The following is a 20,134-nucleotide window of genomic DNA, read 5'->3' on the forward strand; positions in this document are numbered from 1 at the left end:
TGACCACAAAAACGAAATCAGAGCCAGTTTTAATCACCCACATTCTCTGATCGGTACTTCCAGCTAACCACACCCCAAGGCATCTGGGAGATGATGTCACACCCTTCCCCACCCCCATAGTTTTATCAAGCCTTCTCTCTTGTGATTCTCTAGTTTTCACAACATGGCCAAAAGCTTTTCCAAACCTTTTTCAGGTCTTTAAAATGCATCACTTTTGCACTTGTCCTAACCTTCATATTTGCTTTTTCTCCTGTATCCTTATATCTCCCCTTCCTTCACTTCTCAGCTCTGATGCAACCTTCTCCAGAATGTTGCTTGATCTCCCCTTCCATCTGAGTATACCACCTCTCCAGGGGCTCTCAAAGCATCCTTTGCCTACCTTTATCTCTCTACATGTCAACATTTATTATAACTGCTTATTTACATACACTAGTCTGTCTCACCCACAAATCAGTAAGTTCCAGGAAGGCAAGACCCCATCTCCAAATAAAGTCACCTTGGGGATTAGGGCTTCAACATATAAATTTTGGGGGACACAAATCAGTCCATAATGCCTTTGTAGGCATTTGGGTTTGTGAATGTTTATAAGGCATTTTCATTTTTAATAGTGGAATGAATGACTCAGCAGAAGTCAAAAAAATAGAGAAAGAAGGGGCCTTTGATATCATTAGCTTGACTTCCTAACTGATATAGATCAGTATGTTTATGCACCATTATATGGTTTATGTAGCATTATAGCCCGAGTACTTAGACTAATGCCTGACATATGGTTGCCACCAAAATAAAGACTCAATAAATATGTGCTCTATTAATGAATGAATGCACCAGTGAGTAGGTGAGTGGATGGATAAATGGATGGATGAATTGATAACAAAGCAGATGCCCCTACTATTTATGATATAGCATATATCAGCAACAACTTGGATTAATTTAATTTAGCCTGGGACACTCAGTCACAACAATCATCTCAAAATCTAAATACTCACTGATAGTATCAGTCCACCCTGCTGCTTTACTTAGCTGAGAAAAATATTTAGGAATAACAATTCCTAACTGGGTTTTAGCACATGGCAAACATCTGTCTGTGAGATCTCCTATGAAAGAGTTCTGGGCTGAATCTCACTTAACTTCAGTCTGGGTCTCAGATTACAACTTTATAAGAATCAGCAATTTAACACATGTAGAGCTGTACACAGAAACAGGCATATGCTGAGGAAGGGATCTCCATGAACTCATCATCACTGAAGGGAAAACACCCTCAAATTGTACTGTTAACTGATCATACCTTGGTCTCATCATTTTTACTATTCAAAGGAGACAGCTCATGATTATTAGTAAGATAAAAGTAATGGAATTGTTTTCAGCTTGTAAAACATGATTGCATAATCCATTGCTCAATTTTAAATAAAATGAATTCTCCTTTTTTGGTTTGGACGAACTGAGAGCTTATCAGAAAGGATGTTACATTTTCAGAAAACAGTACTGAGCTTAGTCAACCCTCTGAGAATATAGTAAACATTCATAGAAATGCCTTAAAAATATATCCTGAGGTTTTTATATTGGTTGGAAGTATAGCACACTCGATTATATAGGACAGAAACCATTCAGCATGTGTCTTGAGACTTATTAAGTTCTCCAGGACTTGTGATAATGAAGATAAACAGTTTAACCTTTGCTAGACTTGGGACCCTGGTTACCACAATGTCTCATTAAAGAAGAAACACACTAGGAAAAGCATAGATATTATAAAGCACCATGCCTCTAAGTGGTGTCCCACATCCTCTACTGTTACACTCTAATTTTGGTTTCTCCCACATTTTGTCTATTTTCTGCTGTCAGAGAACAGTACTTTTGAGAAAGATCTTTGTTACCAAATTTTTAGGTCTTAAGAGTTAAAATCACTGACATTTTGATAGATTAGCTTGCAATATATTTTATAAACTGGAGTACTTTCAGAACAAACATTTGGATGCTCCCTAGCATTTAGAATAGTTTCTAATATTTGGCTTGCATTTATTGAGGACTGTATTTTTTAAAAAAGGTTTTATTTATTTGAGAGAGAGAGAGAGAGAGAGAACACAAGCAGGGGGATCAGCAGGTAGAGGGAGGGAGAGCAGGCTCCTCACTGAGCAGGGAGGCTGCTGTGTAGCTCAATTCTAGAACCCCAGGATCATGACCCGAGCCAAAGGCAGATGCTTAACCAACTGAGCCACCCAGGTACCCTGAGGACTGCATTTTTTAAAAAGAGAGAGGGAAAAAGACAACCAGACTGTTTAGGATTAGCAAATCCTATGACAAAAAAATAAAAGAAAAAAATAATAATTTATGCTGGTCATTAGAACCTGATGACAAAAATATCTTAGTGCTTTGTGTTAATATGATACAGCCGTTGAAGTAATAATGATGTGCTTGCTTCTGCTTCTGTTGAATGGATTTCAGAAGGAAATAAGCCAATGGATTTTGCTTCTGATCTCCACTTTGTGAGAAGCAGATGGTCCATGGAGGAGCAGGCTTCAGCTACTGGTGATTGGAAAATTAGAGTGGACATTGTAAGGCATAGTTACGAATGGAGAAAAGCATCCTCACTATTTGGAAGAGCCAGTGAGGCTTCTGAACTGTATGGAGAACTTTGCTGGAGACTCAGAAAAGTAGAGACACAGCCAGATTTTGCCAGATAAATCTAAGTTTTCACTCATCCCAAGAGAGAGAAATAAGAGCATGCTGCTGTAGTATTAAAAGTCAGGGATCCTGTAGGATTTTTTACTGTATTATCTTGTAAATCTAAAATATTCTGGGCAGCCCAGGTGGCTCAGCGGTTTAGCGCTGCCTTTGGCCCAGGGCCTGAACATGGAGACCCGGGATTGAGTCCCACGTCGGGCTCCCTGCATGGAGCCTACTTCTCCCTCTGCCTGTGTCTCTGCCTCTCTCTCTGTGTCTCTCATGAATAAATAAATAAAATCTAAAATAAATAAATAAATAAATAAATAAATAAATAAATAAGCTCTAGAAGTAGAGTTTGGAAAAACCGGACAATCATTATACAATATAGTCTAGATATATTTAAAATTGAGAAGGGATAGTTCTTTTTTTTTCAAAACAGATTATATTTATTTAGTCATGAAAGACACAAAGAGAGAGGCAGAGACACAGGCAGAGGGAGAAACAAGATCTTCGTAGGGAGCCCAATGCAGAACTCAATCCCTGGACCTGGGATCACACACTGAGCCAAAGACAGATGCTCAACTGCTGAGCTATCCAGGTGTCCCTAGAATGGATAGTTCTTAAAAAGGCTAAATAAGGTAAGAGTGCCATTAACGCAAGAATAAATCAAGTTATTTTACAGACTAAAATAAAGCAGGATGCTACCTTACTCAAAATATGTCAAGTAAAGGAAATGTTTTCTTTTCCTAATAGGAAATAATAAGGATAATGCAAATTAAAATTAAAGCACTGAGATATCATTTCTAAAAGTCTATCTATATCCTATATTGGGAAAGATTTATTTTGATAATTGGATATTCTCAGAGTACTCTCAAGACTTAAAATGGATATAACCTATTTTGAAAGATATTTGGTGATATCTTGTAAAACTGAAATCCAGACATCCTTTTACCTATTCATTATATATATGTATATATATATATGTATGTATTTTTTCCATATATACCAGAGAATCACATGTTCATTAGGAGACATGATCAAGTGTGCCTTCACTACAGCTTACAGCATTTGAGGTAATAGTAAATCAGAAACAACATGGATGTAATTAATAGGGAAATGACAAAATGAAGCGTGAATATAATCACACAATAGAATGTTACATGCAACTGTTAACATCTTAAAGCAGAATTTTTTTTCATAAATTCTATTTATTTATTCATGAGAGACATACACGGAAAGAGTCAGAGACACAGGCAAAGAGAGAAGCAGGTTCCATGCAGGGAGCCTGATATGGAACTCGATCCCGGGACTCCAGGGATCACGCCCTAAGCCGAAGGCAGGCGCTTGCCCATTGAGCCACCTAGGCATCCCTAAAGCAGATAGATCTTAAAAACATAATTATGATTGGAAAACAGAAAATTGCAAGATTATAGCTACCCAATGCCAAATTGTTTAAGCAGCTACCTGTTTGTACCAAAACATGTAGTTTATAAAAATGCATTTACAGTTGAAAAATATAGAAACTGGAATAGAATAATATTAAATGGACCCTTGATAAAGGTTGCCTTTGGGAAACAGTATAAGTGATGAGATTTAGAGAATAGTCAAAGAGATCTTAATTTCATTTTAAGCATTTTAACTCCTTTATTTAATCCATTATTTATTAATTTACTTGAATGATTAAATAAACAATTTAATAAATAAATTAAACAAATAATTTAATTTACTCGATTATTCATATTAGTTATTAATTTAATTCTTTAATTTGAAAATTGAAATAAAGCAGTGATAATGGAAGTATGGGTACTGGTTGTACAGATTATCAACTTATCTATTATATCTCCCACAATAAGATAACATAAATAAAGCATAGACACAAGCAATGCTCTCAGAGTTGCACAGTTGTATATAGGGAAAAAAAAGGAAAATGCCACAAGATAGTGCCAAGGGACAGCATCAAACACCATCTGTGGAAGTACAAGGATGTCAACTCAGAGACATTGATGGAAAGGAAATGTGCAGGTCCTTTAAATCACCATTAGGGAATGTCATGACACTCTTGAGGTATTTAGAGAGGCTCATTGGTACTGCAAAATTAATTGCTTGGGAAAGTAAAAGGAAAGGGATGGAAAGGAAGGGATGAAATTGGCAAAATGATGTTTGCTATTGCTGAGACTAGACAGTGGAAAGGCAAACAAGCTGCTTCCCAGGTCTGGTTATTACAGATAACAGTTCTCTGAATGCAGAAGTCAGTGCACTGAATATGCAAGTAATCAATTAGCAGTCTTCAACTATAAAACAAAAAAGCATCCATAAGCACGTGGCCCACAGGATGGATACTGTGCTACCATTATTAGCAGGTTTCTTGAAAGGAGATCAAAAGAAACTGTACTCAACTTTCTTTTCTTTTCTTTTTTTAAAGTAGGCTCCATGCCCTTTATAGAGCCCAATGTGGGGCATGAACTCAGGACCCTGAGATCAACACCTGAGCTGAGATCTGGAGTCCAACGCTTAACTGACTGAACCATGCAGGCATTCCCTCAATTTTATTATAGAACATGAAAGTGACTCTGAGTGGCTCTGAGTGACTCCTGAGTGACACTCTGAGGTTGAGTGTCTGCCTTTGGCTCAGGGTGTGATCCCGGAGTCCCGGAATCAAGTCCCACAACAGGCTCCTTGCATGGAGCCTGCTTCTCCCTCTGCCTATGTCTCTTCCTCTCTCTGTGTCTCTCATGAATAAATAAATAAAATCTTAAAAAAAAAAAGGAAAAAGAAAATGAAAGTGACAAGGCTGAGAAGCAAGCAGTGAGTATTTTAGATAAAGGAAAAGAAAGCTGGGGTGCCTGGGTAGCTCAGTCTGTGAAGTGTTAGGATCTTGATTTCTGCTTAGGTCATGATCTCAGGGTTGTGAGCTTGAACCTAATGTGAAGCTCTGTGCTAGGGAGTGGAGCCTGCTTAAGATTCTCTCTCTCTCCTCCCTGTCCCTTTTCTCTCTCTCCCTCTTAAAAAAAAAAAAAAAAAAAAAAAAAGGAAAAGAAAGCTTCCCAATACATATTTTGCTGACAGAATAAAAGACCAAAGGAGAAAAAAGTTAGATTGCGAATTTTGAGAAACAGATTAATTAAAATGAATTTTGTGAATTTGTGTTATGCTTACAGTTACAGTTTCGTTTTGTTTTTTAAAGATTTCACTTATTAAAAAAAAAGATTTCACTTATTTATTTGAGAAAGAATGGGAGAGAGAGACAGAGAGACAGAAAGAGAGAGAGCACAAACAGGGGGAGGAGCAGAGGAAGAGGGCGAGAGAGAATTTCCAGCAGATTCCATGCTGAGCGCAGAGCTGGACATGTGGCTTGGTTCCAGGATCCTGAGATCATGACCTGAGCTGAAACCAAGAGTTGGACGCTTAACTGACTGAGACCCCCAGGCACCCCAGCAAGAGTACATTTTTAAAGAGAAATTAGATCCAGAATGTTGAATGACTCAGTGATTTTAAACTGGGACCTTCTAACTCTGTTAATTTATTTACTGGCTACTTAAGATCCTGAAAAGTGACTGTTGCTATTATAACACTATGGTTTTATACTAAAAGTCAATTATAAGCTTACCCTTCAAGAATAATAAACAGGTGGGAGAGTAGAAGGCATATGTATCAAAGCCAGGTTTCTGGGTATAGTTCCAACCCACCACTTTCTAGCCTTATCAGTTTGAGTAAGATGCCCAGCTAATCTGGTTCTCAGATCCCTCAATCAGAAATAAAGAAACTAAAACAAATGCTCCATTAAATGCTATTCTGTCCCAATATGTTGAATTTTATTAAACCTAGCTGATATGCTGTGGAAATTAGAAGGAAGAGGAAAGGTATTTTGAGGAAGAAAAGGCAATCATTTAGTAAATGGTAAAAGATGTATGTTAATGTATTTTATATAAATATGTGTATATTTTAAGTGAACAAGATATTTTTTTTTAGAGACTCTTTTTTTTTTTAATTGTTTTTTTATTTATTTATGATAGTCACACAGAGAGAGAGAGAGAGAGAGAGGCAGAGACATAGGCAGAGAGAGAGGCAGGCTCCATGCACCGGGAGCCCGATGTGGGATTCGATCCTGGGTCTCCAGGATCGCGCCCTGGGCCAAAGGCAGGCGCCAAACCGCTGCGCCACGCAGGGATCCCCAGTGAACAAGATATTTTTTAAAAAAAATTTTTAAAGTTTTTTTAAAAATTTTTATTTATTTATGATAGTCACAGAGAGAGAGAGAGAGGCAGAGACACAGGCAGAGGGAGAAGCAGGCTCCATGTACCGGGAGCCCGACGTGGGATTCGATCCCGGGTCTCCAGGATCGCGCCCTGGGCCAAAGTCAGGCGCTAAACCGCTGCGCCACCCAGGGATCCCAATATTTTTAGAAATTAAAAATCCAGAACAACTTACAGATGTTAGAAATCTACTGGATTATAAATTGAATATGAAAATTCCTATTTGGCATTTTCCTTTCTTTGATACTAAAAGAATAACTACATTTATTTCCCCATAATTTCTTGGATGATTTGAAGATTGAATGTTCCTCGCCCTCAAAGAAATGTAAAATAATTTCAGAGTTTCTGATGAATTTGGTTGGCTATAAAAAGGGACATCAGGTTAATTTGGCCCGGGGAGAGTCAAAGAGAAAAATAGAATGTGTGAATAGGATTTTGGGAGATGTTATAAGGAACATGGTAATGTTGTTGGGGACTGTGAGAACATAAAAGGGAGGAAAAGATCAAGGGAGGAAAAAGTGGGAAGGGGAATCCTCTTGTAATTGAGATGGAATCTCAATGGGAGAGTTCAGAAGAGAAGTTAGGTGAAGGATATCCTAGAATCCTGTGAGCTACCCCAGATATATTACTTAAGGCTGCAACTTAAGCTGCCATTAGATCCCAATATACAGTGGAGATCAAAATTATAAAATTGCAGTCTTTCTTGCAGAGCTGTAGGGTTGAGTTTTCCAGGCTGGTAAGGCTGGTTTACTGTAACTTTTTACTCTGTCATCCCCTCATGTGCTGTTCTTGTCTTCATGATCAAACTTGGATCATGATCACATCTATGACCCAGCCCTTAGGAAGTGGTAAGTGAGAAAGTCAGAGGCAAGCAATTCATCTTTATTTAGAAGATGACTTTGAAGACATAATTCTGTTCTAATTCCATTGGCCCAAATTTGGTCACATGGCCAAGTCTAACTGCAAAGGAGGCTGGGAAAGGTAGTCTCCAGTGGGCTGTCATGTACCCAGGTAAGATTAGAATCCCCTTTCCCCCACTAAAGGAAGGTGGAAATGGATGCTGCCTAGTGAAGGGTTTGCTAAAAAAGGGAATGGGTTCAACTCTCCCCATGTCTAGAATGCTGAAAAACCCAGAAGAAAGCCAGAGCTGTGGGGCTCTGACAGCTAATATGGGCTACTTGGAAACAAAAGCTGAAATGAGTAAGCTAAAAACCTGAGCAGAAGCTGGAACAGAATTAATAACACCCTTGTTACCAAAATTCAAACAGACATGACTTAATATCAAAAGAGCAACTTACACATATAATTTAAATGAAACGTAAATGTAGAGTTGATATAGGGCAGATCGAATTCTATAAAAAAATAGAGCATGATAATATTTTGAAACTTCACCCTTAAGTGGAGAATTTTGTCAGAAGTTGCTACAGTGAGAGACATTAATTATAGGAAAGAAAATTGGTTTTATTTTATTTATTTATTTATTTATTTATTTATTTATTTTTTATTTAAACTTTTTTTTTTTTTTAATTTTTATTTATTCATGATAGGCACACAGTGAGAGAGAGAGGCAGAGACACAGGCAGAGGGAGAAGCAGGCTCCATGCACCGGGAGCCTGACGTGGGATTCGATCCCGGATCTCCAGGATCGCGCCCTGGGCCAAAGGCAGGCGCCAAACCGCTGCGCCACCCAGGGATCCCAAATTGGTTTTATTTTAAATGTTTTATTTAGTTTTATGTTTTATGTTTTTTTATTATGTTTTATTTTTATCTCTGATAAAAAATGTATAATCCTAATGCAGATTTTTCCTATCCGTGTCACAGTGGATGTGCATGTTGTATCAGAAAGGTGTTTCATTAGCTCTAAGTCCCTATTCTATTATCAGAAATAAGAAATGATGTCCTTGGATAGAGTACATCTCAGATTAAGTGGAATTGTGGGAAGGCAAACCTGTCAACAGCTGTAGGCAGATTCCAAGTAAAAGTAAGTAAAAAGACTGCTAAGGAAAGCTATACACTTTAATTTCATTAATTGATTCAGTGCGGCAGTCATCTACAAGGAAAGATGAGACATGTCACCTCTTCCAAAATGGTTTCAACTTTGTTGAAGGCCACGTGTGCTTTTATGGAAGTTGTACTTTTTTTCTTGCGTAGAGGAAGGGGTTTTCAATGTTTGTTTTGCCATTTGATACTCTGCCTAGAAGCTTTGAATGTCCTGCTTCTGCTTCTTAATTTCCCGTCTTAGAAATCTGTCCCTTCTCAAGGCCAGAAACAGATGCTGTCAACCTCTCTTAAAGCTGGGCTAGAGGGCAGCCCAGGTAGCTCAGCGGTTTAGTGCCGCCTTCGGCCCAGGGTGTGGTACTGGAGACCCGGCATCCAGTTCCAGGTCAGGATCCCTGCATGGAATGGAGCCTGCTTCTCCCTCTACCTGTGTCTGTGTCTGTCTGTCTGTCTCTCTCTCTCTTTTTCTCTGTCTCTCATGAATAAATAAACTAAATCTTAAAAAAAAAAAAATAAAAAGCTGGGAGACCTGTGACCTATGCTCTGCTAGTTAGATACATACATGTCAGAGTCTGAGTATAAAACTTTGAACTAGAAGTAGATATCATGTCTGATCCATTTCTGCCATAGTGTTTATACTTCTCTCTTCTTTCTGGAGATCCCACCAACAGAAATTCTAGTCTCATTAGCCACATTCCAGTGTAGCATCTGTGACCAAGAGTACTGAAGTAGTTCTGAGATGTGATTTGGATGTTCTTTCTTGGTCCACAGGCTATTTTCTATCCATGATAGAGAGGGCAAGTTACCTAGTACCCTTCTATTTAGACTAATAGAGTGCCTCTCTAATTACAGTAATAAGGCCTGCCACATATATTTGGACCTGGGTCTGCAAATTACAAGAAGGTGAAAAAATGTGTATATCCAGATATGGTTGTTTTGGATTTTTTTTTTTAAAGATTTTATGTGGGGATCCCTGGGTGGCTCAGCAGTTTGGCGCCTGCCTTTGGCTCAGGGTGTGATCCTGGAGACCCGGATCGAGGCCCACGTCAGGCTCCCTGCATGGAGCCTGCTACTCCCTCTGCCTGTGTCTCTGCCTCTCTCTCTCTCTCTTTCTGTCTTTCATGAATACATAAATAAAATCTTAAAAAAAACACACAAAACATTTGTGTGTGTGTGTGTGTGTGTGTACAACATTAAATGTATGGGCTGGTTTCTTTGTCTAAAACAGAATTACACTGAAATTGGGATTCCTGACATTCTAGTAAAGAGAAAACAGGCCTGACTCCTTCTGTCAGTAACAACTGATATTGAGCAAATCATTTTACTTATCTGGGTCCCATTTAACTTACATATAGAATGGAAATAGAAATAAGTACTTGTGTGATTTGTGCTATTGCCAGTTAGATGTGTTAGTTGACAGATGGCTTTTGGCTTCATATTTGCCCTTATGTGTGTTCTGTTTTGTCTGGGGGCCAAATGTCTAAAAATTCCATTTCTTAGACTTCCTTGGGAAGCTTCCATTTAGGTTATGTCAACAGGAGGAGGTGACAGAAAACTGTAGGAGGAAGGAAGGAAGGAAGGAAGGAAGGAAGGAAGGAAGGAAGGAAGGAAAGAAGGAAGGAGGAAGGGAGGGAGGAAGGGGTAGTATCAATAGCAACAGCAGACGTTTCTCGGCTCCTGGAGTCCTTTGCAGGCAGTGCGGGCCGACTAGTGGTAGCTGCAGCATGTCCCACAGCAGGTCCCACAGTAGCCTCAGTGACGCTGTGACCATGGCAAGATCAGCTCTAGGAAACAGTGAGCCGTAAAGCTTCAGAGGCATCAGCAAGGAAGCAGGCTCCTGATTTCAGGTGGGACATCAGTCATTCCAAAGCAACAGGTGACCCAGCAGCCCCAATGACTCAGTAATCCTGGCCCCCTGGTTACTTCATTATTCATTCCTAACATAATCACAGCCTTCCACAGTTACTAACCCCTGATTGATCCTATCATCCCTTTCTGCTCTACAAGCCCTTCTAACACGTTTGTAAACGTTTCCCTGTATCCAATCCCCTCTGTTTGCAATCCCTGTAATATAGGTACTGTTTACCTGGCTGTACACTGGTGACAATCAGATCAAAAGATCCCACATTTTGTATTTTGAAATTTCTTTTATTATTAAAATTTATCATTCCAAAATTAGAGCTAATATTCACTTAGAGTTTCTTACTGAATGCACCGAGATGCCAATAGACTTTCATTTTTGATGATAACGGAATGCATTCCACCAGATGAACACTCCTACTAAGACCTACTAGAAAACCTGTGTAAAAGAGACATAAAAATATTTTTAAAGCACTGAAAGCATTTTGAGGTCGTCAGGAGATCTGGAGCTAGTAGCCTGAAATGAAGTAAACTAATTGAGGTCAGCCTCAGTTTTGCACAAAACTCAGGGAATCTGCCAATTCTTCAGTGGCACAAAATGAAAGATTATAAACCATAAAAAGTATACTGGTAGAGCTTTAGCAATCTAATGAAAATGGGAGAAAAACTAGGAGTGGTCAGGTCTTACAAAGAAGGGAAGGGCACACAGGGGAATCCAACACGTGGTGCTAGTTCCTCTTGAGATATTATTTTTCATTTTCTGAATTCAGCATGGCAAGAAAAGAACATAAAGCACATAAAAGGCAATGTAAGTACAATCGGAGTGGAAATTAAACAGCCAAAGAGAAAAGAGATAATGGAATGAACAATAACTGAATATATAATAGCCAAGACTTTTTCAAATCTAAAGACATCAACAAATGCTCAAAGCACAAACAAGTACATGAAATAAAACCACACCTAGGCACATCACAATAATATGGATAAAAAAACAAATAAGGGATAAAGAAGAAAAATCTTTAATAAAGCCAAGGGGGTTTAATGAAAAAAAGAAAAAAAAAACCCAGTATTTTCACAGTAGCAATAAATAAGCCTGCCAATTTCTCAACAGAAGAAAGAAAGGAGGAGAGAAGTGGAGAAAGCCAGACCAGAAGACAAAGAATGACCTCATTAAGGTACTGAAATAACTGTAAACCTAGAATTTTATACGCAGAGGAAATACAAAAAGGAGATTTGAAAAAGATAGATATTTTGAGACAAAATCTGGAATATTTTTCTCCTCAATAGACTCTCCCTAGAAGAAATTTTTAAAAAATGGATTTCTTTAGTCAGAAAGGAAATGGTCTCTGACTAAAGCACAGAAATTCAAGAAGCTACAAAGAGCAATGTAAATATCAATGTATGGTTAAACCCAAAGTAGTGTTGCTTTTTCCCAAATAATGAAAATAATAATAATATCTTGAGAGGTTCAAATTATATGCTGAATTAAAATCAAGGACCATGGATACACTAAAGGCAAGAGTTCTTATGTTCTACTTTCCTGATATTGACTGGGAAGTGGTCAATGAACTAATTTGTATTAGAATCTACTAAGTCGGGATCCCTGGGTGGCGCAGCGGTTTGGCGCCTGCCTTTGGCCCAGGGCGCGATCCTGGAGACCCGGGATCGAATCCCACATCGGGCTCCCGGTGCATGGAGCCTGCTTCTCCCTCTGCCTGTGTCTCTGCCTCTCTCTCTCTCTCTGTGACTATCATAAATAAATAAAAAATTAAAAAAAAAAAGAATCTACTAAGTCACAAATACATATTCTAATATCTAGGACAATGAAAAGAATAATAGAGTATAACTCATAAGCTAATAGAAGGGAAATTGAACTAGTCCACAAAAAGGCAAATAAGAAGTAAAAAAAAAAAAGCAGTAAGCAAGAAGAATAGAAATGGGAACATGGCACCCTGTTATGCCAGGAATTAATTAAATAGCACAAAATAAATAGTCCTACTAGGTTGCAAAGATTGACAGTTTGGATAATAAACAAAACAGATTATATGCTACCTAAATATAAAGATACAGACATACTGAAAATGAAAAGAAGTAAAAGGTAAATCATAAAAACATTAATTAAAAGAAAGCTGATGTAGCAATATTATTATCTGACAAAGTAGAATTTAAGTGACGAGGCATTAATAAAGAAAAAGGGATATCTCCTATGATAAAAGGGCCAGTCCACCAAGAAGATACACCTGTGATCTGATCTGAATCTACTTCAAATTGTCTGACATTTTCTCTCTCTTCTCTTATCGATTCTCTTACTGTTATGGATCAGAAATAAAATTATTTTTTTAACTTCATTATTCTTTTAGCATAGCACCAATGATTTCAATGTCAATCTTGAAAATACTGTTTTAGGATTGCCTGAGTGGCTTAGATGATTAAGTGTCTGGCTCTTGATTTTTAGCTCAGGTCATGATCTTAGGGTTGTGAGATTGAAGCCCAAGTCAGGCTCCACCCTGAGCATGGAACTTATTTAAGATTCTCTCCCTCTTCCTCTGCCTATCCCCCTGCCCCTGCTTGCTCTCTCTTTCTGAAAGAGAGAGAGAGAGAGAGAATAGTGTTCCAATGGGGTACTTACTACATTTTGTTTTTATTTCTTAGATGACTTGTTTTTTCTTAAACAAGTCTAAATAAAATTATAAATAAATAAATAAAATTATAAATAAATAAAATTAAAAGGCTAAAGAACTCAAACTTCCTTGGAGGATTTTTGGAGCCCTAGACTATCTAGAAAAGAAAAAAAAAAAAAAAGGTGGTGTCAGTGGAGGGGAGAAACAAGTTTAGAAATGTAATTTAACAAAAACCAGTGATTTCTTGCTCTGACTCAAGTGTGGTATTTATTCATTATAGAACAATTGAAAATATATAAAGTAAAAAGAAGTATATAAAATAGCAAAAGTATATAAGACTGCCTTAGGCAGGACTAACACATTTGTTTGTCTATTTTTTTCAAGACTGTGTGAGAGAGAAGTGGATATCATATTGTATATGCAATTTTTTTTTAATATAGGGAGAGTGAATATATCCTCATTCAGTAAATCACTTTTGGATATATCTATTTTTATGACTGTACAGTATTACCCATTCAACCCTCCACATTGTGTCTCATCTTTCTCACTATGTCTTTATCTGTGCCTAATCTGTGAATGTCAAATAAAATAGTTCCTTAGCCCTCTGGTGGCTTCAGGTAGGTTTGGACTACAGGAAACATGGGCAGGACAACATAGAAAGGACAAAGTATGAGGTTAGGCATTTTATTCATACAGTGCAATATTAGTTTCAGGTGTAGAGTTTAGTAATTCATCACTTACATACAACACCCAGTGTTCATCACAAGTGCCCTCCTTAATACCCATCATCCATTTTTTAAAAAAGATTTTATTATTTATTCATGAGAGACACAGAGAGAGAGAGAGGCAGAGACATAAGCAGAGGGAGAGGCAGCCCCATTCAGGACTTGATCCCAAGACCCTGGGATCAAGACCTGAGTCAAAGGCAGACGTCAACTAACCACTGAGCCACCCAGGTGCCTACTCATCATCTAGTTATCCCATCCCCTCACCCACCTTTCCTCCAGCAACCCTGAGTTCTTTATAGTTAAGAGTGTGTTTTCTGGTTTGCCTCTCTTTTTTCTTTCCGTATGTTCATCTGCTTTGTTTCTTAAGTTCCACATATGAGTGAAATCATGGCATCTGTCTTTCTCTGACTTATTTTGCTTAGCACAATACACTCTGCTCCATGTCATTGCAAATAGCAAGATTTCTTTCTTCCTGATGGCTGAGTAATATCCCATTTATACACACACACACACACACACACACACACTTCTTTATCCATTCATCAGTTGTTGGACATTTGGGCTCTTTCCACAATTTGACTATTGTTGATAATAATGCTGCTGTGAACATTGGGGTGCATGTATCCCTTCAAATCAGTATTTTTGTATCTTGCGGGTAAATACCTAGAGTGCAGTTCCAGGATCATAGGGTAGTTCCATTTTTACTTTTTTAAAAAATATTTTATCTATATATTTGAGAGAGAGAGAGAGAGAGAGAGAGAATGCACAAATAAGGGGGGAAGGACAAGGGGAGAGGGAGAAGCAGACCCCCTGCTGAGCAGGGGGAGCCTGACACAGTGCTTGATTCTGAGACCCCAAGTTCATGACTTGAGCTGAAGACAGACAATTAACAGACTGAACCACCCAGGTGCCACTATTTTTAACTTAAATTTTTTTTTTTATTTATTCTTGAGAGACAGAGAGAGAGAAAGAGAGAGGCAGAGACACAGGCAGAGGGAAAAACAGGCTCCACGCAGGGAGCCTGACATGGGACTCAATCCCAGGACTCCAGGATCATACCCCAGGCCGAAGGTGGTGCTAAACCGCTGAGCCACCCAGACTGCCCTATTTTTAACTTTTTGAGGAACCTATATACTCTTCCAGAGTGACTACACCAGTTTGTATTCCCACCAACAGTGTAAGAGGGTTTCCCTTTCTCTGCATTCTTGCCAATACCTGTTGTTTGCTGTTGTTAATTTTAGACAATCTGACAGGTGTGAGGTGGTACCTCATCATGGTTTTGATATATATTTCCCTGATGAGTGATGTTGAGCATCTTTTCATGTGTCTGTTAGCCATTTGTATGTCTTCTTTGGGAAAATGTCTACCCAAAGAAATTTACACATTTAATACAATCCTGATCCAATACAACTGGCGTTTTTCACAGAGCAATCCTAAAATTTTTATGGAAACACTAAAGACCCTGCATAGCCAAAGCAATCCTGAAAAGAAAAGGAAAAGGTAAAGGCATCACAATTCCAGACTTCCAGTTAATATTACAAAGCTATAATAATCAAGACAATATGGTACTGGCACAAAAACAGAAACACAGATGAATGCAAAAGAATAGAAAACCCAGAAATGAGCCCACAACTATGTGGTCAACTAATCTTTGACAACGCAGGAAAGAATATCCTGGAAAAAAGTCTTTTCAACAAATAGTGTTGGGAAAACTGGACAGCAGCAAGAAAAAAGAATGAAACTGGACCACTTTCTTATACCATACACAAAAATAAATTCGAAATGGGTAAAAGACCTAAATGTGAGGCAGGAAACCATCAAAATCCTAGAGAAGAACACAGGCAGCTTTGATATCAGCCATAGCAACCTCTTAGGAGATACGTCTCCTAAGGCAAGGGAAACAAAAGCAAAAATAAACTATTGGGACTCCATCAAGAGAGAAAGCTTCTGCACAGCAAGGGAAACAATCAACAAAACCAAAAGGCAACTTTTAGAATGGGAAAAGATATTTACAAATGACATATCTGATAAAGGGTTAGTATCTTAAATACACAAAGAACTTATAAAACTCAAAACCCTAAAAAACAACTAATCCAGTTAAAAAGTGTGCAGAAGACATTAGATTCTGCTTTTTAAAAATATTTATAGATCTCTTACATCTACCAGTACTGCTAAAATCTATTATTATTTCTAATAGTTTAGATGAAGATTTTCTTGAACTTTTATGGAGATAAACATAGAGCTATAATTAAGACTTGTTTCTTTCCAATTTATCTGCCTGTCATTACTATATCATATCTTATTGCATTGTCTAGGACACATAATACAATGCTGAGTGCAAGTGGATGTAAGGCGCATAATTTTCTTCCTGATTGCAAAGCAAATACTTCTAAATTTTACCACTAAATGTAAGCTATTGCTTTAGAATACATTTCTTAAAGTTGAATTATTCAAACACTATAAACATTTTAAAGCTTTCTGGTATATATTATGAAATCCCTCTTCAGAAAATTACTGGCAGTATTTTCCAAGAATGACTTTTCCCATATAATCGAGTCAACATTAGGTGTAAATTAGATATGTTTTGTTATTTATAATGAAACAGGTTTTTAAAATTAGGATTCATTATCATATTCATGATAAAAGTTTAAATATTATAGAAAAATAAAATGTCCCTTCTTACGTCCTGATGTTTCCATTTCTATCCTTTAGAGATAATAACTATTAGAAAAATTTATTCATCTGTAAATATTTTTTAAAAATCATATGTGTACTTTATGGTTGTTTTTTAAAGAGATGTAGTTAATATATTAAATAATTATTTAGAGGGAAATGGTAGAAATTATAGCTCCTAACTTTTTTAAAGATTTTATTTATTTATTCATGAGAGACACAGAGAGAGAGAGACAGAGAGACAGAGACAGACATAGGAAAAGGGAGAAGCAGGCTCCATGCAGGGAGGCCGATGTGGGACTTGATCCAGGACTCCAGGATCATGCCCTGGGCTGAAGGCAGGCGCTAAACGGCTGAGCCACCCAGGTGTCCCAGCTCCTAACTTCTTACTGGTTTTATAGGAAGTCTGTTTTTGGTCCACCCACATCAAAATTATAGAAATTGAAGATAAATTATAGAAGTTGAAGAAAAATTATAAAGTTGTAGAAAAATCATAGAAATTGAAAAAACATTTAGCTCAAGTGCACAATTGAGCATAATGTTCTCATTTTTCAAAGGAGAAAACTGAGTTTTATGGACATTAGAAATTTGTAATTGCCAATTAAAGGATAAGTCATCCGATTGAGGACATAGACCCAACCAACCCCCATAAGGACCAATTACCTTTCTTTGCTCCAAAGTCACACCTAAATCCAAATTTACTACAGGAGAGAGGGGGCAAAAAGTAAGATTAAAGTTCTGTTGACAGTCAAGAATATTATCCTTGTGGATAGCTGACATATTCCATTTACTTTAAAACAAATGTTAACTTGCTTATTTTCTCAAGTCACAAAACCAGATTTTCTATTTTAAAATATTTTAGAAACATTTAAATCTTTGAGGTCCATTATTGCTTTCACATAGAGGCCCTTAAAATTACTTTAGCTTGGGTCATTTTTCCCTAACATAAATACTAGAAACAGAATAAATAAATAAATAAATAAATAAAAATAAAAATAAACCATTTCACTCTCCCTGCTACACCTAGTTTTTTCCAAAGTGAGATGTTTGTTCCCTAGCTGCATAAATATAAGTCATAAAAAATACTAAATGTTGACAGCTTTACTTCACCTGAAATTTACATTAGGTAGTCAGTGGGCTATGGAAGGCACAATGTCTATGAGAGAACTCATCAAAAATATAGATATAAAACATATACCTGCCTTTTGTCTCAGAAGGCTGCATGACTTTTATCTCATCCCATAAATAATGGAGGCATCAGCACATTTATCTGCACACAATAACAAATCCCATCCTCCTGGTAATTGTAAAAACACTGAAGCCTGTTATTGACCTTGTGTAAAATATAGGCATGGGACAAAAAGACGAAGAAACTTTTTGTCTGTCTACATTCACTTCTAAAGCCCCATCACACACTTTGAAAATCATTAAACTAAAAGTCACTGATGTGAAAAGGAGGAGGAAAAATATATTATTGAATAAAGCAAAACAGACAAGTTAAATCAAAAGATGCGTTCATCCACACCATGTCACTCAATGTTCCTATTTTCTCTGCTTAAGTCGTTTTTGAGATATTTGCATTAAGGGAAGGCTTAAAACTTCAGATCTCAAAGCTATGACTTACACTGTTACTTCTCACATTCTTTTACTTTGCTTACTCATTTTGCAGATGAATAGTTTCTATGAATGTATTTCCAACGTACAAAACCTTTCCCATGTTGTTAGAGCACACATATTTTGACTGAGATATAATCAAAATTATGGGCAAATATTTATTGATAACTATTTGCAAATACTTATTGTGTCCTCATCTTAATCTCCGCCAGTTACGCTGGGCAGGGCTCCAGAACTATAGCACTGTCCATTGCTCTGGGGAGGAAGATATAAATACATAATGGATGGATGGCATGATAAATGATGAGTCATTAACTCTTCCAATGAGCAAAACACAATAATTACCGTAATAGTTTAGCTAAGAGAGAGATAAATGCAAGCCACAAAAGTGAAAAGAGGCTCTTTGAAAGTTAGCATTTAAGCTGGATCTTCACAATTAAGATTGGAATGATTGAGAAGGCAATAAAAAATATTTCACAAAGGACAAGCTGAAGGCACACAGTGTAAGTTCAGAGATGTATATGAACTTTATATGTACCCAAAGGAGAAGATGATGGATTTACCTAAGGTAATAATGGGATATTAGTTTGGGTAAAGAGGGTAGTGATCAGTTATCAAAGGTCTTCAAACATAGGTTAAATAATTTGAACTTGATTTGAAAGATGAGAGTAAACAAATACTCAGAATGTGAGCCTTGACTTATCCTTCTATAGCAGGCATTATTATTATTATTATTTATTAAGACTTTAGTTTTTTTAGAGTTTAAGGTTCACAGCAAAATTGACTGGAGGTACAGATATTTCTTATATATTCCCTGCTCCCATACATACACAGCTTCTCCCTACCAACATTCCCTACCAGAGTAGTATGTATTTTTAAAATATTTATTTCTTTATTTGAGGGGGAGAGAGAGAGAAAGAGAGAGAGAGAGAGAGAATGTACAGGGGAATAGGGACAAAGGGAGAGGGAGAGAGAGAATCTCTGGCAGACTCCCCACTGAGTGAGAAGCCGGACGTGGTGCTTGATCCTATGACCCTGACATTATGACCTGAGATAAAATCAAGAGTCAGACAGTCAACCGACTGAGCCACCCAGGCACCTCCAGAGTAGTATATTTGTTACAACTGAAGAACTTACATTAATTACTATATCATAATCTTCCAAAGTCCATGGTTTACCTTGATTTTTCTATGGTACTATCACTTTTTAACATAATATATGTTTCACTTAATTATTAAATTTATTATTTTTTCAATTATAATTATAAACTCAGTGAAAACAGGAATCTTTGTCTCTCTTATTTACTGATATATCCTAAGTATCTAGAACAAGTCATATATTGAAAAATATTTTTGAATGAATGAATGGACAAATAATAATAATGGTAAATAATAATGGTTAAAGCTTTCCAAGAGCATTTAGTTTCTAGGAGTACATGTAAAACTTCCTACTAATCATGATGACTTTTTTTTTTTCCATTCAACCTCATAACAAATATTTGAGAAAAACTGAGATTTAGGTTGAGTTTATATGACCCACTTTTCACAGGTGTCTAACTCCAAGAAACTAAATTCTTTCTATGGATTGCTGTGGCCAGGACATATAAAAATATTAACTCTGCTCTTAGTTAAGACGTAGCAGTATCCAAAGGTAAGGTTGTGAGGCATGAAAGTTATTTGCTAGAAGGAAAGTCATCTTGGGAATGATGTTGGAATTTGGACAAAAT

The sequence above is a fragment of the Canis lupus genome, chromosome 19 (assembly GCF_048164855.1).
Source record: "Canis lupus baileyi chromosome 19, mCanLup2.hap1, whole genome shotgun sequence".
Classification (NCBI taxonomy): Eukaryota; Metazoa; Chordata; class Mammalia; order Carnivora; family Canidae; genus Canis; species Canis lupus.